General features: G+C 50.6%; 21 non-coding genes across 21 annotated transcripts; 10 read left to right on the forward strand and 11 right to left on the reverse strand.

Moving 5' to 3' along the window:
* Positions 1 to 10,666: 10,666 nt before the first annotated feature.
* Positions 10,667 to 10,739, reverse strand: trnav-aac (transfer RNA valine (anticodon AAC)). Its single transcript has one exon. It is a non-coding gene; the product is annotated as a tRNA-Val (tRNA).
* A 133-nt stretch (positions 10,740 to 10,872) lies between these two features.
* trnay-gua (transfer RNA tyrosine (anticodon GUA)) lies at positions 10,873 to 10,959 on the forward strand. Its single transcript is given in 2 exon segments — positions 10,873 to 10,909; positions 10,924 to 10,959. It is a non-coding gene; the product is annotated as a tRNA-Tyr (tRNA).
* A 985-nt stretch (positions 10,960 to 11,944) lies between these two features.
* On the reverse strand, positions 11,945 to 12,017 carry trnav-aac (transfer RNA valine (anticodon AAC)). The gene has a single exon. It is a non-coding gene; the product is annotated as a tRNA-Val (tRNA).
* A 133-nt stretch (positions 12,018 to 12,150) lies between these two features.
* Positions 12,151 to 12,237, forward strand: trnay-gua (transfer RNA tyrosine (anticodon GUA)). Its single transcript is given in 2 exon segments — positions 12,151 to 12,187; positions 12,202 to 12,237. It is a non-coding gene; the product is annotated as a tRNA-Tyr (tRNA).
* Positions 12,238 to 13,222: 985 nt separating this feature from the next.
* trnav-aac (transfer RNA valine (anticodon AAC)) lies at positions 13,223 to 13,295 on the reverse strand. The gene has a single exon. It is a non-coding gene; the product is annotated as a tRNA-Val (tRNA).
* Positions 13,296 to 13,428: 133 nt separating this feature from the next.
* trnay-gua (transfer RNA tyrosine (anticodon GUA)) lies at positions 13,429 to 13,515 on the forward strand. Its single transcript is given in 2 exon segments — positions 13,429 to 13,465; positions 13,480 to 13,515. It is a non-coding gene; the product is annotated as a tRNA-Tyr (tRNA).
* A 985-nt stretch (positions 13,516 to 14,500) lies between these two features.
* On the reverse strand, positions 14,501 to 14,573 carry trnav-aac (transfer RNA valine (anticodon AAC)). The gene has a single exon. It is a non-coding gene; the product is annotated as a tRNA-Val (tRNA).
* A 133-nt stretch (positions 14,574 to 14,706) lies between these two features.
* trnay-gua (transfer RNA tyrosine (anticodon GUA)) lies at positions 14,707 to 14,793 on the forward strand. Its single transcript is given in 2 exon segments — positions 14,707 to 14,743; positions 14,758 to 14,793. It is a non-coding gene; the product is annotated as a tRNA-Tyr (tRNA).
* Positions 14,794 to 15,778: 985 nt separating this feature from the next.
* Positions 15,779 to 15,851, reverse strand: trnav-aac (transfer RNA valine (anticodon AAC)). Its single transcript has one exon. It is a non-coding gene; the product is annotated as a tRNA-Val (tRNA).
* A 133-nt stretch (positions 15,852 to 15,984) lies between these two features.
* Positions 15,985 to 16,071, forward strand: trnay-gua (transfer RNA tyrosine (anticodon GUA)). Its single transcript is given in 2 exon segments — positions 15,985 to 16,021; positions 16,036 to 16,071. It is a non-coding gene; the product is annotated as a tRNA-Tyr (tRNA).
* Positions 16,072 to 17,056: 985 nt separating this feature from the next.
* On the reverse strand, positions 17,057 to 17,129 carry trnav-aac (transfer RNA valine (anticodon AAC)). Its single transcript has one exon. It is a non-coding gene; the product is annotated as a tRNA-Val (tRNA).
* Positions 17,130 to 17,262: 133 nt separating this feature from the next.
* On the forward strand, positions 17,263 to 17,349 carry trnay-gua (transfer RNA tyrosine (anticodon GUA)). The gene is given in 2 exon segments: positions 17,263 to 17,299; positions 17,314 to 17,349. It is a non-coding gene; the product is annotated as a tRNA-Tyr (tRNA).
* Positions 17,350 to 18,335: 986 nt separating this feature from the next.
* On the reverse strand, positions 18,336 to 18,408 carry trnav-aac (transfer RNA valine (anticodon AAC)). The gene has a single exon. It is a non-coding gene; the product is annotated as a tRNA-Val (tRNA).
* A 133-nt stretch (positions 18,409 to 18,541) lies between these two features.
* trnay-gua (transfer RNA tyrosine (anticodon GUA)) lies at positions 18,542 to 18,628 on the forward strand. The gene is given in 2 exon segments: positions 18,542 to 18,578; positions 18,593 to 18,628. It is a non-coding gene; the product is annotated as a tRNA-Tyr (tRNA).
* A 985-nt stretch (positions 18,629 to 19,613) lies between these two features.
* trnav-aac (transfer RNA valine (anticodon AAC)) lies at positions 19,614 to 19,686 on the reverse strand. Its single transcript has one exon. It is a non-coding gene; the product is annotated as a tRNA-Val (tRNA).
* Positions 19,687 to 19,819: 133 nt separating this feature from the next.
* Positions 19,820 to 19,906, forward strand: trnay-gua (transfer RNA tyrosine (anticodon GUA)). Its single transcript is given in 2 exon segments — positions 19,820 to 19,856; positions 19,871 to 19,906. It is a non-coding gene; the product is annotated as a tRNA-Tyr (tRNA).
* Positions 19,907 to 20,891: 985 nt separating this feature from the next.
* On the reverse strand, positions 20,892 to 20,964 carry trnav-aac (transfer RNA valine (anticodon AAC)). Its single transcript has one exon. It is a non-coding gene; the product is annotated as a tRNA-Val (tRNA).
* Positions 20,965 to 21,098: 134 nt separating this feature from the next.
* Positions 21,099 to 21,185, forward strand: trnay-gua (transfer RNA tyrosine (anticodon GUA)). Its single transcript is given in 2 exon segments — positions 21,099 to 21,135; positions 21,150 to 21,185. It is a non-coding gene; the product is annotated as a tRNA-Tyr (tRNA).
* A 1,001-nt stretch (positions 21,186 to 22,186) lies between these two features.
* Positions 22,187 to 22,259, reverse strand: trnav-aac (transfer RNA valine (anticodon AAC)). The gene has a single exon. It is a non-coding gene; the product is annotated as a tRNA-Val (tRNA).
* A 133-nt stretch (positions 22,260 to 22,392) lies between these two features.
* Positions 22,393 to 22,479, forward strand: trnay-gua (transfer RNA tyrosine (anticodon GUA)). Its single transcript is given in 2 exon segments — positions 22,393 to 22,429; positions 22,444 to 22,479. It is a non-coding gene; the product is annotated as a tRNA-Tyr (tRNA).
* A 1,002-nt stretch (positions 22,480 to 23,481) lies between these two features.
* Positions 23,482 to 23,554, reverse strand: trnav-aac (transfer RNA valine (anticodon AAC)). The gene has a single exon. It is a non-coding gene; the product is annotated as a tRNA-Val (tRNA).
* Positions 23,555 to 23,672: the final 118 nt, after the last annotated feature.

The following is a 23,672-nucleotide window of genomic DNA, read 5'->3' on the forward strand; positions in this document are numbered from 1 at the left end:
AGACCTGTCTGTGTGGAAGGGGAAGAGATTCCGTTGACTGTGGGCTGCCAGTGTGGTTGACCAACACTGGGATCCTTTCAGCCCCGGCCTAATGGAGGTGAAGGTGAGGAGGTGGTTCACAGGTGCATGCTTGTGGTTTTTTAGACAGAAGGCGGGAGGGGACTCTCACAAGGTGTGTGAGTGGTGTGTGTGTGAGTGGGGGGGGGGATGTTGAAGTACACACACACACATATTTTGTGGTGCGTCAAATGTATTGTATCATTGTAAGCTTTCTTTAATGAGACCTAAATGCTGCCTTGATGAAGTCCAGACCAGGACAACACTACCAGCCATGGAGAGTGGGCATCACTGCCCGCTGGGTGAGGGCAGCCCGTGCTGCCAGGGAGGGAGGGAGTGAGAGAGAGGACTGTTTCTTCTTTTTCTTTTTCTATGAGTACTGAAAAAGTTCCAGAGCAATTTCAGAGGTTGCTGTGGAGTCTGAACAAGGTCCATGTTCATTGGTCAAGTGAGCTCATGACTTCATGGCATTATGCTGGGTCTGCTTACTGATACTCTGACATCAGCCTAAACAACTGAAACACCACATAGATGTCACCTAACTTGGCTTGACATTTACAGAGTAGTTTTGTTTTATTTTATGTGAAACTTTTACCTCACAACCCACTAACTAATCAACCCTTCAATACTCGACCCCTACCCACTGCCCCAACCACCTATTACCCCAACCACCTATTACCCCAACCACCCACTGCCCCAACCACCCACTGCCCCAACCACCTACTGCCCCAACCACCCACTGCCCCAACCACCTACTGCCCCAACCACCTATTACCCCAACCACCCACTGCCCCAACCACCTACTGCCCCAACCACCTACTGCCCCAACCACCTATTACCCCAACCACCCACTGCCCCAACCACCTACTGCCCCAACCACCTACTGCCCCAACCACCTATTACCCCAACCACCTACTACCCCAACCACCCACTGCCCCAACCACCCACTGCCCCAACCACCTACTGCCCCAACCACCCACTGCCCCAACCACCTACTGCCCCAACCACCCACTGCCCCAACCACCTACTGCCCCAACCACCTATTACCCCAACCACCCACTGCCCCAACCACCTACTGCCCCAACCACCTACTGCCCCAACCACCTATTACCCCAACCACCTACTACCCCAACCACCCACTGCCCCAACCACCTACTGCCCCAACCACCTACTGCCCCAACCACCCACTGCCCCAACCACCCACTGCCCCAACCACCTATTACCCCAACCACCTACTGCCCCAACCACCTATTACCCCAATCACCCACTGCCCCAACCACCTATTACCCCAACCACCTACTGCCCCAACCACCTATTACCCCAACCACCTATTACCCCAACCACCCACTGCCCCAACCACCTATTACCCCAACCACCTACTGCCCCAACCACCTACTGCCCCAACCACCCACTGCCCCAACCACGCCCGGATCACCGCACAGGCTTCATATGGCTTAAGCCTAGGGGCCCCCACGCCCCCGCGCCTCGGAGGGGGCCCCCGATTGGTCAAAAGAAAAAAATATATATCATATTCATTAGCTCAAAATCACGCCCCCGCCGCACAGGGGGCCCTCAATTGGTCAAAAGAAACAAAAACGTATTATTCATTGACGCAAAATGAATATTTAAATAACCGGACACTGATTGGTTATGGGGAATCCGCCTTTCATATATAAACGTTAGGCGTCAAGTACTGTGTCAGTCTGTAGTTGAACAGCGACTGTACTTATGAGCGAAAGAAAATACGAAAGCGGTGCCCAAAAGCGCAAAGCGCAGCGGCAAAAAGCCCAGCGAGGCCAAGCTCTCTTGAGCAATATGCCGAAACTGACCGGATTTTTTAAACCGAGTGAATGCCAGTCGGCAAGTGAGCATGGCTCCAGTGCATCCACGCTAGCTAGCGTGGATGCACTGGAGCCATGCTCATCTTTAGCAGCTGAGGCTAGCTCTGATGAGGGCGAGGGACCATCCCTTTCTGACCACCCCGTCCTATTCCTGGATGCCCCAGCAACTAGTTACCCAAACACAAGCACACACACACACAGAGACGACGACACTGATATTCCCGATCCCGAAAGTATCACTCAAGCATCTAATTCCACCGAAATGCAACATGTGGATCCCCCCTTTGATTCGAACTCGTGCAACGCTAGCGTATCTGATCAGGCGGCTGCCTGTGATGTGCCGGCGGGACAGAGCCAAGTTGATGCTAACTTAAATTCAGATCCTGGCTTTTGGGGTGAAATAGATGAGTGTGCTAGGAAATACTGGTTACGAAAGACCAGAGTTTAATAGTTTAAAATAGTTTGAAAAAAAAAAAAAATATAAAAAAAATAAAATAAAATAAAAACAACAAAAAAACACACAAAAACAGCAAAAAACAAAACAAAAATATCTATCTATCTATCTATCTAGGCCTTTCTATCTATCTAGGGCTATCTATCTATCTATCTATCTATCTATCTATCTATCTATCTATCTATCTATCTAGCTAGATGAAATAGATGTAGCCTAAGGTGGGCGGACGAGGGACGGGCAGACGGGGGACCGGGAACGGGGGTGTTGGGGGGGGTTGGGGGCCCACAGCAGCTTGTAGCCTAGGGGCCCCTGACCATGTTAATCCAGCCCTGGCCCCAACCACCCACTGCCCCAACCACCTACTGCCCCAACCACCCACTGCCCCAACCACCCACTGCCCCAACCACCTACTGCCCCAACCACCCACTGCCCCAACCACCCACTGCCCCAACCACCTACTGCCCCAACCACCTATTACCCCAACCACCTACTACCCCAACCACCTACTGCCCCAACCACCTATTACCCCAACCACCTACTGCCCCAACCACCTACTGCCCCAACCACCCACTGCCCCAACCACCCACTGCCCCAACCACCTACTGCCCCAACCACCCACTGCCCCAACCACCCACTGCCCCAACCACCTACTGCCCCAACCACCCACTGCCCCAACCACCCACTGCCCCAACCACCTACTGCCCCAACCACCTATTACCCCAACCACCTATTACCCCAACCACCTACTGCCCCAACCACCTACTGCCCCAACCACCTATTACCCCAACCACCTACTGCCCCAACCACCTATTACCCCAACCACCTATTACCCCAACCACCCACTGCCCCAACCACCCACTGCCCCAACCACCTACTGCTCCAACCACCTATTACCCCAACCACCTATTACCCCAACCACCCACTGCCCCAACCACCTACTGCCCCAACCACCCACTGCCCCAACCACCCACTGCCCCAACCACCTATTACCCCAACCACCTATTACCCCAACCACCCACTGCCCCAACCACCCACTGCCCCAACCACCTACTGCCCCAACCACCCACTGCCCCAACCACCTACTGCCCCAACCACCCACTGCCCCAACCACCTATTACCCCAACCACCCACTGCCCCAACCACCCACTGCCCCAACCACCTACTGCCCCAACCACCTATTACCCCAACCACCTATTACCCCAACCACCCACTGCCCCAACCACCTACTGCCCCAACCACCTATTACCCCAACCACCCACTGCCCCAACCACCCACTGCCCCAACCACCCACTGCCCCAACCACCTACTGCCCCAACCACCTATTACCCCAACCACCTATTACCCCAACCACCCACTGCCCCAACCACCCACTGCCCCAACCACCTACTGCCCCAACCACCTACTGCCCCAACCACCCACTGCCCCAACCACCCACTGCCCAGACCGCCTATTACCCCAATCACCTATTACCCCAACCACCCACTGCCCCAACCACCCACTGCCCCAACCACCCACTGCCCCAACCACCTACTGCCCCAACCACCTACTGCCCCAACCACCCATTACCCAAACCACCTACTGCCCCAACCACCCACTGCCCCAACCACCTATTACCCCAACCACCCACTGCCCCAACCACCTACTGCCCCAACCACCTACTGCCCCAACCACCTATTACCCCAACCACCTACTGCCCCAACCACCTATTACCCCAACCACCTACTGCCCCAACCACCTACTGCCCCAACCACCTACTTCCCCAACCACCTATTACCCCCAACCACCTATTACCCCAACCACCTACTACCCCAACCACCTCAAAAGCTGTGTGTGGTTTTGTACTCTGCAAAACAAATAAATTCACAAATGAAATGTATGAATGTGAAAAGTGCTAATGTGATCTTAACAATAGTTATTATCACACAAAACCTAGCACAGGCACAGGCACAGAAATATGCAGTAAATCAGTGCTGAGAGGAGTAACAAGGTTAAGATTAGATTAAATCTCTGTGATCGCACAAACACACTGTGAGCAGTGAGCATCTGAATCTGACCTCTGCATTTAACCCATCCTTACAGACCAGCAGTGAGCACACACAACCACTAAGCGCAGGAACAGTGGGCAGCACACCTGCACCCAGGGAGCACTCTCAGGGAGCACTCCCAGGGAGCAGTCCCAGGGAGCAGTCCCAGGGAGCACTCCCAGGGAGCAGCTGGGGGTTAAGTGCCTCGCCCAAGAACCTGCTTCACTAACCATTAGACCACACCGGCTGCCAAAAACAACAAATCATACGTTAAGTTGGACATAACCTCCTTTCTCTCCTCTGGCAAACAGGTTCTGTCTAATTTACTTAATGACCCTTAATTAGGATCTTTAATTAGCCACATCTGAGCATTAATGGTTGCCTTAGAGTAAACTTTTCTGTTGACATACTCCAATCGCAAAAACAGACCATCTTTCAGGTCAGTAAAATACTTTACAGTTTGAGGGGACAGAGGATTAAAGTCCTACACAGAAAATGTATGTCAAATCAAAGTCTTACTGTACCCTACTGTTACCGCCTTCCATCACTGTAAAGATGAAGAATAAAATGGCAGAGCATGTTAAGATCTTCTGCTTCTCTTCAGGCTGCTGACTTCCACAACATAAGATGTAAAAAAATTTCCCATCATTCCCCTGCTGGTCTGCATGCATCCGAAGCAGACGATACCGGGGACTAGGGAAGAGCCTCTGCACAGCTAAAGCCTAACCCCCAAACAGGTTAGAACTGTAGGCTCCAAACTGAGTTTTCTGTAGTTCTGAATCACTTTTAATGTGTCTTGTCATCATTCTGAAATTAAGGCATTTGGTTTAACTATTTGCAGAGTGTACTACAAACCAAACACTTCCTCGTATTGTTGTAATGAGGCATTCTTGGTTCGTCTTTAGAGTATTCCAGTTTGCGCTAACTTTCCTCACAATCTGACTAGTGTCTTAAGAGGTTGGACAACACCAATCCCTAAGCCTTTTGTTGACCCTTCAGCCTTGACCTTTGCGTGACCTTCCAAGATGTTTTTTTTTCTTATGGCTCCCACCTAAGGCAGACAAATGTACAGGCAGGGACAGACATATTTATGCTTTCTGTTCTGTGCTGTCTCTTCCTGTGCACCGCTCTGAGCCTGGTTATTAAACAGATCTTCCTGTTTCTACTCAGTCCTGTCTATGGAGGTGTCTGTAAGGAAGTGAACGAGACCAAGCAACATCCATTTTACATTCTTTCTTCCATGGTGTCAGCGGAGTGTCGACCAGCAGGGGGAGGAGCTACGTTCCGGGCACAGCGGAGATTCTTCTAACCAATTATGACATCATTATGTTCAGCAATACTGATTTTTTAAACAATCATTCTCATTAGTTGTTCATGAGGTCTCTTTCACACACAGGTCAACAGATTTATTAGCACTGAGCGAGTGCTCAGTTTATTTTTAGTCATTCATTTGACTACTTAATTTGGAAATTCCATGTATATTTTCGGAGCTTTTAGTTGTGGTCCTGTATTATTGCTGGTGTAATGCTGTAACTCAGACTTTTAAGACATTTCTGTGTCTTTCGCATTTACATTTTCAGTACAGGCATTTCACTCCTCAACCAGAATAATTAACATGGGCTTTTACTGTGGAACCCTGACACCCACTGGATGGCATCACCCTCATACGCTTTGGTTTTCCAATAAAGAAACAGTAAAGGGAGACATTAAATGGCTATAAACCCAGCATGGTGGCAATGAACCAAGAAGCAAAGCCTGTTTCTCCAGACCGCCGCCCTGAGTTCAAAGACACACCACAAGAGTTAGCACATGGTTACTCTGTGTGTGTGTGTGTGTGTGTGTGTGTATGAGAGAGAGAGAGGGAGAGAGAGAGAGAGAGAGAGAGAGGGGAAAAAAAAGTTAACAGTTTGATGGCAGTGAGGAGGTAGCCACTGCTGGCTGGCGCAGGGCTGTGACTGGCATTTCATGAGCAATGGGAGGGTAAGGGTGTAAGGTTGAAAAACGGGGGGAAAATTTGACTCCATCAAACTTCATATGAGAGTCAGCTGGGAGCAGGGGAAGAAAACAGCCGCAGAGAGGACACTGCCAGGGGTTATACTCCACCTGGGACAGAGAGGTGGTTTCTCAGGCCTTGCCACAGCAGGGCTGGCACCAACTCCTGCAGAAACACTATGAATTGACAAAAGTCTCAGTCATGTTCTTCAGAAACCACAATAAACACAAATGTGTGTGTATGAGGTGCATTACATGCTTACAGGTGGAACAAGTGGAGTTACAGGTTATTGGTGTGTGTATCACCCAATATTCATATCTCTCCAGTATAGTTAATGTCCTCATAAATGACTATTTCATTTTTTCCTCTTTTAGCTGAAGCATTTGTGCACTGCATGCATAGGCTTTGTGTTGTATGGCAAAGAGCAACACAGACTACAACACAGTGTCACACTCACATTACTGAAGAATGAGTTACAATTCCCATGTGACATGCCTCTGGTCAATCAAAGTGAAGTCGTAACCAACTTTACCATAGGAGGTTTTTTAAATGCAATGAATGAGAAGCACCTTTGTGAGATATCTACAACACCACATTGGTCAAAAGCCAAATCTCCTTTAATCATCGCTTTCTGCCATCTGTTTGTAAAAAAATTCATAATAAGAACTCCCTCAACCCTGCAGTGGTTTCCTTGCATAACAGATTTACAGCCTGTGATGTATAAGTTGAATGTAAGTGATGGATAAGTTGAATGTAAGTGATGGATAAGTTGAATGTAAGTGATGGATAAGTTGAATGTAAGTGATGGATAAGTTGAATGTAAGTGATGTATAAGTTGAATGTAAGTGTGGGTTTTGCTGTCTGGGGTCTTGAATTTGTTTCCTTCATTGTCATGTCTTCTTGTTTCCAGAGATAAAAGAAGTGTCCCAGTGGGATCAGTAATAATAAATAAGATGAGATAATGGCAACAACAACAACAACAACAACAACAATAATAATAATAATAATAATAATAATAAATGAAGTGTCCCTTTGGAATCAATGAAGGAGTGTTTTGACCACTTTGCGCTGTTCTCCACTGTTCATGTCCTTATTCGTTTTCTCTGTGTACTACGCAACCAAACTACACACCCTGCGTTAATACAAACATATAACAGCCACCAAAGCAAGAAAAATGTAAGTTTGACAACATGGGTCATTAATAAGTGGCAAACATGGAAATATTATAGTGTGGCATAAGTAATAGCTCCATAGATTTAGATCAGTCTTACTGCAGGGTCTTAATTTGTTTTTCTGGTTTGTTTATGAGCCTCACTCAGAGATGTTGAGGACGTTGCTATGGAGGTGACACTGAGTACGTTGCTATGGAGATGACATACTCACTTTGTTTAACTCCCTCAGAAAAGAAACAAGGGCTTTTTTTGCTATGCAGTGGCTGACTAAATCCATCCAGCAGTTTCCCTTCGATTCAGTGAGGGTCTGGATTTTGCGAGAGAGAGAGAGAGAGAGAGAGAGAGAGAGAGAGAGAGAGAAGTATTTGTGCTTATTCAAGCATACAGAATACCTGTAGGTTTGAGCAGAGGTGAAGTCTGAGGTCTCAGCACTCCACAAAATAATAACACCGAGGTATAAACCATTACAGAAGTCACAAAACACGGTCATTCAGACCACTTATAGAAAATATCAACTGATCATGAATGTACTTTATTTCTGCATTTGAAAGACTACACCATGGCCAGTGCTTGGCAGCGCACTGTGGGTGCTTAGAGTGGTGTAACTTGTTGTGTCTTTAGTGACACCTGGTGTCGCTCCTGACAAACCACATCATTACCGTACTATACTGAGAGAAAGAGTTCAGCCCCAGTCAGCCCAGTCTGTACCAGAACTCAACATGAAAGCAAGACAGGGAGCTGATGTGCAGCACATTCAAACCTCTATCTAGTGACCGCAAGAAAAGAAAAACTGCTTTCAAATGACATCATTCTTTTGTCATTCAAAGTGGAAAAAGAGGTTAATTATCTCATTAAAAGAAACGACGTGAAATAAGATAATTGCAATGAATGTATCACACTAACCTCAAGATATTCAGATAAAAATAGAAAGATGAAAAGAAAGAAAAAGGTCGTGGAATGCATTGCCATTAACCACAATTACTTCTGTCACGTCTGTCTCGGCTTTGATTAAAGACTCAGAGGCTGTTATTCGAGTGAGAGGGCTGGACTCCGCCTGTTTCTTTTTATGGAACAGTCTAGATTCAATTTCATGTGAAAATTCCACAGTCAAATTGTTAAGAACACTGAGCTTCTGACTGTGCGAGGCCACACATGACATAAAACTCAGAGACAACCTACAGAGAAAGAGAAACTCAGATGAAGCTACCATATGGATGTACACCCTCATATGTAAACACACATACACATATGCACACATGACCACAGAAAGATACAGCCAACATTGCAGATTTCAGTTCACTGTGACACAACTCACGATTTTCATATGTGACCTAGGGAATCATAATTATAGCCACCATGCAACTATGCACTTGGTAAAATGAGAAAGTAATTGTACAGTAACTCTCTGAGTCTGTGAAGTTATACAAAGTTACACAGTGAATGGATAAGGAAAATGTTCATTAAAATAAGGTCTACATCAGCATGACTCTGAGAGACTAGTCCTTCAGGGTTTATTTGAACTGAACGAAGAGGGATGGTTGTAATTTAAATGACATTCCATGTTTAATCGAGCACTTACAACAGCTGCACTGTTACGTGACAATATGTCTCACTCTCACAAAAGACCCTGGCAAATATGTCTCACTCTCACAAAAGACCCTGGCAAAATTATCAGTGGAGTGGAGGGTATATGGGGACATTCTGGAGTACAAGAGTCATTAAGAGTCATTAAGAACTGAATCTGATATGAAAACCACTTCTCTGTTGCAGTTTCACACCATTTGAGAGGGAGATAAAGTAGACCGCTTGCCAGGAGCTCCTGAAGCTGACATGCAAATGGATGTGTGCACATGTGGCACATGCCAGAAGTAACACTGCATGAGCCGCAACAGTCTGTCCCGGTCAGAGCCACAGAGACACACACTGCAAGCAAAAAGACACTACGTTTTTGGGGTTTTTAAGGTGTTTTTAAGGTGTTTTTGACACCTAGCTTTTTGTGTTGGGGCTGTGGGAGAGACTCCCCGGTTAGGGCCAGATGTGACCGAGTCCCTTCTCCACACTCAGTGCTCTGCTTCCTATACTAAGTTCTTCTTCTTTGAAAATAAATTCTAAGTTTCAAATAGCAGTCAAAGTCTTCAGGAGTCCGATGCAGCGTAAGTTTATTGCATTCAGTGGTGAGCAAAATACAACAAACTGAGTCAGGTCCCAGGGAGTGACTGAATTTAATATGGAAAATCACTTTTATCTAAAATTTTACCTGCACGCAAAACCTATGTAACCAACAAACGCATAACACGGTTGTATGGTAACACCCCTTAAATCATCCGTTTTTGCATAGTCCATCCCATTCGCTTCCAGAAATTTCCCCAAATTTTCCCAGAATTTCATTATTCCATACATCGCTGTTTCCGATTTCCTTTTTTGGCTAAGTAAAAATGATGATTCAGCCATGTCCTTACTTTACTTTGGATGCTTTACCATGTCCCCGATCTTACCTCAGATATTTTACCCATTAATGCAGGTGTTCATTATCAAGTGATGGCTAGTCCATGCAAGGCGGTCACTGACGCCACTACACCCCAGTCATCACTTATGCTTCCCTGTCACTATAACCTAGATATTATCCTTTTTCATATTGCCTATATATTTTGCTGATATTGCATCTTCCTTTTTTGGTATACCAAGGTCCTCTTCCGTTGGCATCAACTTACAGAGGCCTTCTTCCATTTCTCCAACAAAGATCTCGTCAGCGGTCTCGCATGGACCCGTGCTGCTGTGTGTCTGAAAATATGCGTGGTGAAAGAAACAAAAGTATATACTACGCGCGCGCACGTTTCTCGTGCCTTGCAGGAGGATCTGAGCGTTGGGCCGAATGGACAGCCATGTAGCTCGCTGTAAAGCTGGCTCAACACGGCAGACACGCTCCACACTCACTTCCCACAAGAGCCCTTGCGTTTCCGCCTGGTTCCACCGGGGACCTTTTGCGTGATAGGCTCGAAGACGTAGAATTCAAAACGTCGCACTGAATAGACGGTAAGGAAGTTGCCAGTCTCTTGATTTTGAAATTCAGTTCTGGTCAGGGATCTTTTCGTCGTAACAGTGCCCGCTTGAAAAAGGACGGCGCATGTTTCCGCCCGGTTTCGAACCGGGGACCTTTCGCGTGTTAGGCGAACGTGATGACCACTACACTACGGAAACCTGCGTCCCTGGGGCAAAGGCGGCCGGCCCCGTCCGGGTGGGCGAGGCAGACGATAGGCGTGCAAACCATTCCGCTTGGCTGTGATGGCCACGTGTACTGCTATAAGATCAAGCGCCTCCCGCCAGCCCCCGCCCTTCGATAGCTCAGTTGGTAGAGCGGAGGACTGTAGGACTAACTGTAGGCATCCTTAGGTCGCTGGTTCAAATCCGGCTCGAAGGACAGCACTTTTCCTCTTTCCAGCTTCCCCTCGTCCGCATGCCTGAGCAGGAGTGTGACCGGCGCATCTCAATTTTCCTACAGCTCCAGACTTAAGGAGTGGTGCTGGCAAACTTTGGCCTGCCGCTTTGGACCGAAGGACAGAGAGTTCTTCGGTTCAAGGAAAACGCTTTCTTCGTTTGAGCTTCGTCTCAGTCAAATGAGGTTCAGAAGCACCCACTTTTTTGCTAGCGTAGAGCGTCACAAGTTGTGCTTTTGACACCTAGCTTTTTGTGTTGGGGCCAACCACTTCTTTTGCCAGCCTAACCAGCACCTGGTCCAGAGGGAAAGTCCCAAGCATTAGCCTAACTCACCTGACTCATAAACGTACAGCAAGTAGTGTAGGCCTCACTGGTTTGCCACAAAGAGTGAGTCGCAATGCAAGTCATTGGTCTTACTATTGCAACTCAAGTTGTTTCGCAGCTTTTCCTGCTTAGCCCGCTAAGCGTCGAGTGCATCAGCTAGCACGTGCATACAGACGGACAACTTTGCTAGAGATAGCGCTCTGTGAGCGCCAAATGTCTGCCCTGGTCAGAGCCACAGAGACGCACACCGCAAACAAAAAGACGGTCAGCGGTCTCGCATGGACCCGTGCTGCTGTGTGTCTGAAAATATGCGTGGTGAAAGAAACAAAAGTATATACTACGCGCGCGCACGTTTCTCGTGCCTTGCAGGAGGATCTGAGCGTTGGGCCGAATGGACAGCCATGTAGCTCGCTGTAAAGCTGGCTCAACACGGCAGACACGCTCCACACTCACTTCCCACAAGAGCCCTTGCGTTTCCGCCTGGTTCCACCGGGGACCTTTTGCGTGATAGGCTCGAAGACGTAGAATTCAAAACGTCGCACTGAATAGACGGTAAGGAAGTTGCCAGTCTCTTGATTTTGAAATTCAGTTTTGGTCAGGGATCTTTTCGTCGTAACAGTGCCCGCTTGAAAAAGCACGGCGCGTGTTTCCGCCCGGTTTCGAACCGGGGACCTTTCGCGTGTTAGGCGAACGTGATGACCACTACACTACGGAAACCTGCGTCCCTGGGGCAAAGGCGGCCGGTGCCGTCCGGGTGGGCGAGGCAGACGATAGGCGTGCAAACCATTCCGCTTGGCTGTGATGGCCACGTGTACTGCTATAAGATCAAGCGCCTCCCGCCAGCCCCCGCCCTTCGATAGCTCAGTTGGTAGAGCGGAGGACTGTAGGACTAACTGTAGGCATCCTTAGGTCGCTGGTTCAAATCCGGCTCGAAGGACAGCACTTTTCCTCTTTCCAGCTTCCCCTCGTCCGCATGCCTGAGCAGGAGTGTGACCGGCGCATCTCAATTTTCCTACAGCTCCAGACTTAAGGAGTGGTGCTGGCAAACTTTGGCCTGCCGCTTTGGACCGAAGGACAGAGAGTTCTTCGGTTCAAGGAAAACGCTTTCTTCGTTTGAGCTTCGTCTCAGTCAAATGAGGTTCAGAAGCACCCACTTTTTTGCTAGCGTAGAGCGTCACAAGTTGTGCTTTTGACACCTAGCTTTTTGTGTTGGGGCCAACCACTTCTTTTGCCAGCCTAACCAGCACCTGGTCCAGAGGGAAAGTCCCAAGCATTAGCCTAACTCACCTGACTCATAAACGTACAGCAAGTAGTGTAGGCCTCACTGGTTTGCCACAAAGAGTGAGTCGCAATGCAAGTCATTGGTCTTACTATTGCAACTCAAGTTGTTTCGCAGCTTTTCCTGCTTAGCCCGCTAAGCGTCGAGTGCATCAGCTAGCACGTGCATACAGACGGACAACTTTGCTAGAGATAGCGCTCTGTGAGCGCCAAATGTCTGCCCTGGTCAGAGCCACAGAGACGCACACCGCAAACAAAAAGACGGTCAGCGGTCTCGCATGGACCCGTGCTGCTGTGTGTCTGAAAATATGCGTGGTGAAAGAAACAAAAGTATATACTACGCGCGCGCACGTTTCTCGTGCCTTGCAGGAGGATCTGAGCGTTGGGCCGAATGGACAGCCATGTAGCTCGCTGTAAAGCTGGCTCAACACGGCAGACACGCTCCACACTCACTTCCCACAAGAGCCCTTGCGTTTCCGCCTGGTTCCACCGGGGACCTTTTGCGTGATAGGCTCGAAGACGTAGAATTCAAAACGTCGCACTGAATAGACGGTAAGGAAGTTGCCAGTCTCTTGATTTTGAAATTCAGTTTTGGTCAGGGATCTTTTCGTCGTAACAGTGCCCGCTTGAAAAAGCACGGCGCGTGTTTCCGCCCGGTTTCGAACCGGGGACCTTTCGCGTGTTAGGCGAACGTGATGACCACTACACTACGGAAACCTGCGTCCCTGGGGCAAAGGCGGCCGGTGCCGTCCGGGTGGGCGAGGCAGACGATAGGCGTGCAAACCATTCCGCTTGGCTGTGATGGCCACGTGTACTGCTATAAGATCAAGCGCCTCCCGCCAGCCCCCGCCCTTCGATAGCTCAGTTGGTAGAGCGGAGGACTGTAGGACTAACTGTAGGCATCCTTAGGTCGCTGGTTCAAATCCGGCTCGAAGGACAGCACTTTTCCTCTTTCCAGCTTCCCCTCGTCCGCATGCCTGAGCAGGAGTGTGACCGGCGCATCTCAATTTTCCTACAGCTCCAGACTTAAGGAGTGGTGCTGGCAAACTTTGGCCTGCCGCTTTGGACCGAAGGACAGAGAGTTCTTCGGTTCAAGGAAAACGCTTTCTTCGTTTGAGCTTCGTCTCAGTCAAATGAGGTTCAGAAGCACCCACTTTTTTGCTAGCGTAGAGCGTCACAAGTTGTGCTTTTGACACCTAGCTTTTTGTGTTGGGGCCAACCACTTCTTTTGCCAGCCTAACCAGCACCTGGTCCAGAGGGAAAGTCCCAAGCATTAGCCTAACTCACCTGACTCATAAACGTACAGCAAGTAGTGTAGGCCTCACTGGTTTGCCACAAAGAGTGAGTCGCAATGCAAGTCATTGGTCTTACTATTGCAACTCAAGTTGTTTCGCAGCTTTTCCTGCTTAGCCCGCTAAGCGTCGAGTGCATCAGCTAGCACGTGCATACAGACGGACAACTTTGCTAGAGATAGCGCTCTGTGAGCGCCAAATGTCTGCCCTGGTCAGAGCCACAGAGACGCACACCGCAAACAAAAAGACGGTCAGCGGTCTCGCATGGACCCGTGCTGCTGTGTGTCTGAAAATATGCGTGGTGAAAGAAACAAAAGTATATACTACGCGCGCGCACGTTTCTCGTGCCTTGCAGGAGGATCTGAGCGTTGGGCCGAATGGACAGCCATGTAGCTCGCTGTAAAGCTGGCTCAACACGGCAGACACGCTCCACACTCACTTCCCACAAGAGCCCTTGCGTTTCCGCCTGGTTCCACCGGGGACCTTTTGCGTGATAGGCTCGAAGACGTAGAATTCAAAACGTCGCACTGAATAGACGGTAAGGAAGTTGCCAGTCTCTTGATTTTGAAATTCAGTTTTGGTCAGGGATCTTTTCGTCGTAACAGTGCCCGCTTGAAAAAGGACGGCGCGTGTTTCCGCCCGGTTTCGAACCGGGGACCTTTCGCGTGTTAGGCGAACGTGATGACCACTACACTACGGAAACCTGCGTCCCTGGGGCAAAGGCGGCCGGTGCCGTCCGGGTGGGCGAGGCAGACGATAGGCGTGCAAACCATTCCGCTTGGCTGTGATGGCCACGTGTACTGCTATAAGATCAAGCGCCTCCCGCCAGCCCCCGCCCTTCGATAGCTCAGTTGGTAGAGCGGAGGACTGTAGGACTAACTGTAGGCATCCTTAGGTCGCTGGTTCAAATCCGGCTCGAAGGACAGCACTTTTCCTCTTTCCAGCTTCCCCTCGTCCGCATGCCTGAGCAGGAGTGTGACCGGCGCATCTCAATTTTCCTACAGCTCCAGACTTAAGGAGTGGTGCTGGCAAACTTTGGCCTGCCGCTTTGGACCGAAGGACAGAGAGTTCTTCGGTTCAAGGAAAACGCTTTCTTCGTTTGAGCTTCGTCTCAGTCAAATGAGGTTCAGAAGCACCCACTTTTTTGCTAGCGTAGAGCGTCACAAGTTGTGCTTTTGACACCTAGCTTTTTGTGTTGGGGCCAACCACTTCTTTTGCCAGCCTAACCAGCACCTGGTCCAGAGGGAAAGTCCCAAGCATTAGCCTAACTCACCTGACTCATAAACGTACAGCAAGTAGTGTAGGCCTCACTGGTTTGCCACAAAGAGTGAGTCGCAATGCAAGTCATTGGTCTTACTATTGCAACTCAAGTTGTTTCGCAGCTTTTCCTGCTTAGCCCGCTAAGCGTCGAGTGCATCAGCTAGCACGTGCATACAGACGGACAACTTTGCTAGAGATAGCGCTCTGTGAGCGCCAAATGTCTGCCCTGGTCAGAGCCACAGAGACGCACACCGCAAACAAAAAGACGGTCAGCGGTCTCGCATGGACCCGTGCTGCTGTGTGTCTGAAAATATGCGTGGTGAAAGAAACAAAAGTATATACTACGCGCGCGCACGTTTCTCGTGCCTTGCAGGAGGATCTGAGCGTTGGGCCGAATGGACAGCCATGTAGCTCGCTGTAAAGCTGGCTCAACACGGCAGACACGCTCCACACTCACTTCCCACAAGAGCCCTTGCGTTTCCGCCTGGTTCCACCGGGGACCTTTTGCGTGATAGGCTCGAAGACGTAGAATTCAAAACGTCGCACTGAATAGACGGTAAGGAAGTTGCCAGTCTCTTGATTTTGAAATTCAGTTTTGGTCAGGGATCTTTTCGTCGTAACAGTGCCCGCTTGAAAAAGGACGGCGCGTGTTTCCGCCCGGTTTCGAACCGGGGACCTTTCGCGTGTTAGGCGAACGTGATGACCACTACACTACGGAAACCTGCGTCCCTGGGGCAAAGGCGGCCGGTGCCGTCCGGGTGGGCGAGGCAGACGATAGGCGTGCAAACCATTCCGCTTGGCTGTGATGGCCACGTGTACTGCTATAAGATCAAGCGCCTCCCGCCAGCCCCCGCCCTTCGATAGCTCAGTTGGTAGAGCGGAGGACTGTAGGACTAACTGTAGGCATCCTTAGGTCGCTGGTTCAAATCCGGCTCGAAGGACAGCACTTTTCCTCTTTCCAGCTTCCCCTCGTCCGCATGCCTGAGCAGGAGTGTGACCGGCGCATCTCAATTTTCCTACAGCTCCAGACTTAAGGAGTGGTGCTGGCAAACTTTGGCCTGCCGCTTTGGACCGAAGGACAGAGAGTTCTTCGGTTCAAGGAAAACGCTTTCTTCGTTTGAGCTTCGTCTCAGTCAAATGAGGTTCAGAAGCACCCACTTTTTTGCTAGCGTAGAGCGTCACAAGTTGTGCTTTTGACACCTAGCTTTTTGTGTTGGGGCCAACCACTTCTTTTGCCAGCCTAACCAGCACCTGGTCCAGAGGGAAAGTCCCAAGCATTAGCCTAACTCACCTGACTCATAAACGTACAGCAAGTAGTGTAGGCCTCACTGGTTTGCCACAAAGAGTGAGTCGCAATGCAAGTCATTGGTCTTACTATTGCAACTCAAGTTGTTTCGCAGCTTTTCCTGCTTAGCCCGCTAAGCGTCGAGTGCATCAGCTAGCACGTGCATACAGACGGACAACTTTGCTAGAGATAGCGCTCTGTGAGCGCCAAATGTCTGCCCTGGTCAGAGCCACAGAGACGCACACCGCAAACAAAAAGACGGTCAGCGGTCTCGCATGGACCCGTGCTGCTGTGTGTCTGAAAATATGCGTGGTGAAAGAAACAAAAGTATACACTACGCGCGCGCACGTTTCTCGTGCCTTGCAGGAGGATCTGAGCGTTGGGCCGAATGGACAGCCATGTAGCTCGCTGTAAAGCTGGCTCAACACGGCAGACACGCTCCACACTCACTTCCCACAAGAGCCCTTGCGTTTCCGCCTGGTTCCACCGGGGACCTTTTGCGTGATAGGCTCGAAGACGTAGAATTCAAAACGTCGCACTGAATAGACGGTAAGGAAGTTGCCAGTCTCTTGATTTTGAAATTCAGTTTTGGTCAGGGATCTTTTCGTCGTAACAGTGCCCGCTTGAAAAAGCACGGCGCGTGTTTCCGCCCGGTTTCGAACCGGGGACCTTTCGCGTGTTAGGCGAACGTGATGACCACTACACTACGGAAACCTGCGTCCCTGGGGCAAAGGCGGCCGGTGCCGTCCGGGTGGGCGAGGCAGACGATAGGCGTGCAAACCATTCCGCTTGGCTGTGATGGCCACGTGTACTGCTATAAGATCAAGCGCCTCCCGCCAGCCCCCGCCCTTCGATAGCTCAGTTGGTAGAGCGGAGGACTGTAGGACTAACTGTAGGCATCCTTAGGTCGCTGGTTCAAATCCGGCTCGAAGGACAGCACTTTTCCTCTTTCCAGCTTCCCCTCGTCCGCATGCCTGAGCAGGAGTGTGACCGGCGCATCTCAATTTTCCTACAGCTCCAGACTTAAGGAGTGGTGCTGGCAAACTTTGGCCTGCCGCTTTGGACCGAAGGACAGAGAGTTCTTCGGTTCAAGGAAAACGCTTTCTTCGTTTGAGCTTCGTCTCAGTCAAATGAGGTTCAGAAGCACCCACTTTTTTGCTAGCGTAGAGCGTCACAAGTTGTGCTTTTGACACCTAGCTTTTTGTGTTGGGGCCAACCACTTCTTTTGCCAGCCTAACCAGCACCTGGTCCAGAGGGAAAGTCCCAAGCATTAGCCTAACTCACCTGACTCATAAACGTACAGCAAGTAGTGTAGGCCTCACTGGTTTGCCACAAAGAGTGAGTCGCAATGCAAGTCATTGGTCTTACTATTGCAACTCAAGTTGTTTCGCAGCTTTTCCTGCTTAGCCCGCTAAGCGTCGAGTGCATCAGCTAGCACGTGCATACAGACGGACAACTTTGCTAGAGATAGCGCTCTGTGAGCGCCAAATGTCTGCCCTGGTCAGAGCCACAGAGACGCACACCGCAAACAAAAAGACGGTCAGCGGTCTCGCATGGACCCGTGCTGCTGTGTGTCTGAAAATATGCGTGGTGAAAGAAACAAAAGTAATATACTACGCGCGCGCACGTTTCTCGTGCCTTGCAGGAGGATCTGAGCGTTGGGCCGAATGGACAGCCATGTAGCTCGCTGTAAAGCTGGCTCAACACGGCAGACACGCTCCACACTCACTTCCCACAAGAGCCCTTGCGTTTCCGCCTGGTTCCACCGGGGACCTTTTGCGTGATAGGCTCGAAGACGTAGAATTCAAAACGTCGCACTGAATAGACGGTAAGGAAGTTGCCAGTCTCTTGATTTTGAAATTCAGTTTTGGTCAGGGATCTTTTCGTCGTAACAGTGCCCGCTTGAAAAAGGACGGCGCGTGTTTCCGCCCGGTTTCGAACCGGGGACCTTTCGCGTGTTAGGCGAACGTGATGACCACTACACTACGGAAACCTGCGTCCCTGGGGCAAAGGCGGCCGGTGCCGTCCGGGTGGGCGAGGCAGACGATAGGCGTGCAAACCATTCCGCTTGGCTGTGATGGCCACGTGTACTGCTATAAGATCAAGCGCCTCCCGCCAGCCCCCGCCCTTCGATAGCTCAGTTGGTAGAGCGGAGGACTGTAGGACTAACTGTAGGCATCCTTAGGTCGCTGGTTCAAATCCGGCTCGAAGGACAGCACTTTTCCTCTTTCCAGCTTCCCCTCGTCCGCATGCCTGAGCAGGAGTGTGACCGGCGCATCTCAATTTTCCTACAGCTCCAGACTTAAGGAGTGGTGCTGGCAAACTTTGGCCTGCCGCTTTGGACCGAAGGACAGAGAGTTCTTCGGTTCAAGGAAAACGCTTTCTTCGTTTGAGCTTCGTCTCAGTCAAATGAGGTTCAGAAGCACCCACTTTTTTGCTAGCGTAGAGCGTCACAAGTTGTGCTTTTGACACCTAGCTTTTTGTGTTGGGGCCAACCACTTCTTTTGCCAGCCTAACCAGCACCTGGTCCAGAGGGAAAGTCCCAAGCATTAGCCTAACTCACCTGACTCATAAACGTACAGCAAGTAGTGTAGGCCTCACTGGTTTGCCACAAAGAGTGAGTCGCAATGCAAGTCATTGGTCTTACTATTGCAACTCAAGTTGTTTCGCAGCTTTTCCTGCTTAGCCCGCTAAGCGTCGAGTGCATCAGCTAGCACGTGCATACAGACGGACAACTTTGCTAGAGATAGCGCTCTGTGAGCGCCAAATGTCTGCCCTGGTCAGAGCCACAGAGACGCACACCGCAAACAAAAAGACGGTCAGCGGTCTCGCATGGACCCGTGCTGCTGTGTGTCTGAAAATATGCGTGGTGAAAGAAACAAAAGTATATACTACGCGCGCGCACGTTTCTCGTGCCTTGCAGGAGGATCTGAGCGTTGGGCCGAATGGACAGCCATGTAGCTCGCTGTAAAGCTGGCTCAACACGGCAGACACGCTCCACACTCACTTCCCACAAGAGCCCTTGCGTTTCCGCCTGGTTCCACCGGGGACCTTTTGCGTGATAGGCTCGAAGACGTAGAATTCAAAACGTCGCACTGAATAGACGGTAAGGAAGTTGCCAGTCTCTTGATTTTGAAATTCAGTTTTGGTCAGGGAGCTTTTCGTCGTAACAGTGCCCGCTTGAAAAAGGACGGCGCGTGTTTCCGCCCGGTTTCGAACCGGGGACCTTTCGCGTGTTAGGCGAACGTGATGACCACTACACTACGGAAACCTGCGTCCCTGGGGCAAAGGCGGCCGGTGCCGTCCGGGTGGGCGAGGCAGACGATAGGCGTGCAAACCATTCCGCTTGGCTGTGATGGCCACGTGTACTGCTATAAGATCAAGCGCCTCCCGCCAGCCCCCGCCCTTCGATAGCTCAGTTGGTAGAGCGGAGGACTGTAGGACTAACTGTAGGCATCCTTAGGTCGCTGGTTCAAATCCGGCTCGAAGGACAGCACTTTTCCTCTTTCCAGCTTCCCCTCGTCCGCATGCCTGAGCAGGAGTGTGACCGGCGCATCTCAATTTTCCTACAGCTCCAGACTTAAGGAGTGGTGCTGGCAAACTTTGGCCTGCCGCTTTGGACCGAAGGACAGAGAGTTCTTCGGTTCAAGGAAAACGCTTTCTTCGTTTGAGCTTCGTCTCAGTCAAATGAGGTTCAGAAGCACCCACTTTTTTGCTAGCGTAGAGCGTCACAAGTTGTGCTTTTGACACCTAGCTTTTTGTGTTGGGGCCAACCACTTCTTTTGCCAGCCTAACCAGCACCTGGTCCAGAGGGAAAGTCCCAAGCATTAGCCTAACTCACCTGACTCATAAACGTACAGCAAGTAGTGTAGGCCTCACTGGTTTGCCACAAAGAGTGAGTCGCAATGCAAGTCATTGGTCTTACTATTGCAACTCAAGTTGTTTCGCAGCTTTTCCTGCTTAGCCCGCTAAGCGTCGAGTGCATCAGCTAGCACGTGCATACAGACGGACAACTTTGCTAGAGATAGCGCTCTGTGAGCGCCAAATGTCTGCCCTGGTCAGAGCCACAGAGACGCACACCGCAAACAAAAAGACGGTCAGCGGTCTCGCATGGACCCGTGCTGCTGTGTGTCTGAAAATATGCGTGGTGAAAGAAACAAAAGTAAATACTACGCGCGCGCACGTTTCTCGTGCCTTGCAGGAGGATCTGAGCGTTGGGCCGAATGGACAGCCATGTAGCTCGCTGTAAAGCTGGCTCAACACGGCAGACACGCTCCACACTCACTTCCCACAAGAGCCCTTGCGTTTCCGCCTGGTTCCACCGGGGACCTTTTGCGTGATAGGCTCGAAGACGTAGAATTCAAAACGTCGCACTGAATAGACGGTAAGGAAGTTGCCAGTCTCTTGATTTTGAAATTCAGTTTTGGTCAGGGATCTTTTCGTCGTAACAGTGCCCGCTTGAAAAAGGACGGCGCGTGTTTCCGCCCGGTTTCGAACCGGGGACCTTTCGCGTGTTAGGCGAACGTGATGACCACTACACTACGGAAACCTGCGTCCCTGGGGCAAAGGCGGCCGGTGCCCGTCCGGGTGGGCGAGGCAGACGATAGGCGTGCAAACCATTCCGCTTGGCTGTGATGGCCACGTGTACTGCTATAAGATCAAGCGCCTCCCGCCAGCACCCGCCCTTCGATAGCTCAGTTGGTAGAGCGGAGGACTGTAGGACTAACTGTAGGCATCCTTAGGTCGCTGGTTCAAATCCGGCTCGAAGGACAGCACTTTTCCTCTTTCCAGCTTCTCCTCTTTCCAGCTTCCCCTCGTCCGCATGCCTGAGCAGGAGTGTGACCGGCGCATCTCAATTTTCCTACAGCTCCAGACTTAAGGAGTGGTGCTGGCAAACTTTGGCCTGCCGCTTTGGACCGAAGGACAGAGAGTTCTTCGGTACAAGGAAAACGCTTTCTTCGTTTGAGCTTCGTCTCAGTCAAATGAGGTTCAGAAGCACCCACTTTTTTGCTAGCGTAGAGCGTCACAAGTTGTGCTTTTGACACCTAGCTTTTTGTGTTGGGGCCAACCACTTCTTTTGCCAGCCTAACCAGCACCTGGTCCAGAGGGAAAGTCCCAAGCATTAGCCTAACTCACCTGACTCATAAACGTACAGCAAGTAGTGTAGGCCTCACTGGTTTGCCACAAAGAGTGAGTCGCAATGCAAGTCATTGGTCTTACTATTGCAACTCAAGTTGTTTCGCAGCTTTTCCTGCTTAGCCCGCTAAGCGTCGAGTGCATCAGCTAGCACGTGCATACAGACGGACAACTTTGCTAGAGATAGCGCTCTGTGAGCGCCAAATGTCTGCCCTGGTCAGAGCCACAGAGACGCACACCGCAAACAAAAAGACGGTCAGCGGTCTCGCATGGACCCGTGCTGCTGTGTGTCTGAAAATATGCGTGGTGAAAGAAACAAAAGTATATACTACGCGCGCGCACGTTTCTCGTGCCTTGCAGGAGGATCTGAGCGTTGGGCCGAATGGACAGCCATGTAGCTCGCTGTAAAGCTGGCTCAACACGGCAGACACGCTCCACACTCACTTCCCACAAGAGCCCTTGCGTTTCCGCCTGGTTCCACCGGGGACCTTTTGCGTGATAGGCTCGAAGACGTAGAATTCAAAACGTCGCACTGAATAGACGGTAAGGAAGTTGCCAGTCTCTTGATTTTGAAATTCAGTTTTGGTCAGGGATCTTTTCGTCGTAACAGTGCCCGCTTGAAAAAGGACGGCGCGTGTTTCCGCCCGGTTTCGAACCGGGGACCTTTCGCGTGTTAGGCGAACGTGATGACCACTACACTACGGAAACCTGCGTCCCTGGGGCAAAGGCGGCCGGTGCCGTCCGGGTGGGCGAGGCAGACGATAGGCGTGCAAACCATTCCGCTTGGCTGTGATGGCCACGTGTACTGCTATAAGATCAAGCGCCTCCCGCCAGCCCCCGCCCTTCGATAGCTCAGTTGGTAGAGCGGAGGACTGTAGGACTAACTGTAGGCATCCTTAGGTCGCTGGTTCAAATCCGGCTCGAAGGACAGCACTTTTCCTCTTTCCAGCTTCTCCTCTTTCCAGCTTCCCCTCGTCCGCATGCCTGAGCAGGAGTGTGACCGGCGCATCTCAATTTTCCTACAGCTCCAGACTTAAGGAGTGGTGCTGGCAAACTTTGGCCTGCCGCTTTGGACCGAAGGACAGAGAGTTCTTCGGTTACAAGGAAAACGCTTTCTTCGTTTGAGCTTCGTCTCAGTCAAATGAGGTTCAGAAGCACCCACTTTTTTGCTAGCGTAGAGCGTCACAAGTTGTGCTTTTGACACCTAGCTTTTTGTGTTGGGGCCAACCACTTCTTTTGCCAGCCTAACCAGCACCTGGTCCAGAGGGAAAGTCCCAAGCATTAGCCTAACTCACCTGACTCATAAACGTACAGCAAGTAGTGTAGGCCTCACTGGTTTGCCACAAAGAGTGAGTCGCAATGCAAGTCATTGGTCTTACTATTGCAACTCAAGTTGTTTCGCAGCTTTTCCTGCTTAGCCCGCTAAGCGTCGAGTGCATCAGCTAGCACGTGCATACAGACGGACAACTTTGCTAGAGATAGCGCTCTGTGAGCGCCAAATGTCTGCCCTGGTCAGAGCCACAGAGACGCACACCGCAAACAAAAAGACGGTCAGCGGTCTCGCATGGACCCGTGCTGCTGTGTGTCTGAAAATATGCGTGGTGAAAGAAACAAAAGTATATACTACGCGCGCGCACGTTTCTCGTGCCTTGCAGGAGGATCTGAGCGTTGGGCCGAATGGACAGCCATGTAGCTCGCTGTAAAGCTGGCTCAACACGGCAGACACGCTCCACACTCACTTCCCACAAGAGCCCTTGCGTTTCCGCCTGGTTCCACCGGGGACCTTTTGCGTGATAGGCTCGAAGACGTAGAATTCAAAACGTCGCACTGAATAGACGGTAAGGAAGTTGCCAGTCTCTTGATTTTGAAATTCAGTTTTGGTCAGGGATCTTTTCGTCGTAACAGTGCCCGCTTGAAAAAGGACGGCGCGTGTTTCCGCCCGGTTTCGAACCGGGGACCTTTCGCGTGTTAGGCGAACGTGATGACCACTACACTACGGAAACCTGCGTCCCTGGGGCAAAGGCGGCCGGCGCCGTCCGGGTGGGCGAGGCAGACGATAGGCGTGCAAACCATTCCGCTTGGCTGTGATGGCCACGTGTACTGCTATAAGATCAAGCGCCT

This window comes from Chanos chanos, chromosome 1 (assembly GCF_902362185.1).
Source record: "Chanos chanos chromosome 1, fChaCha1.1, whole genome shotgun sequence".
Taxonomy (NCBI): Eukaryota; Metazoa; Chordata; class Actinopteri; order Gonorynchiformes; family Chanidae; genus Chanos; species Chanos chanos.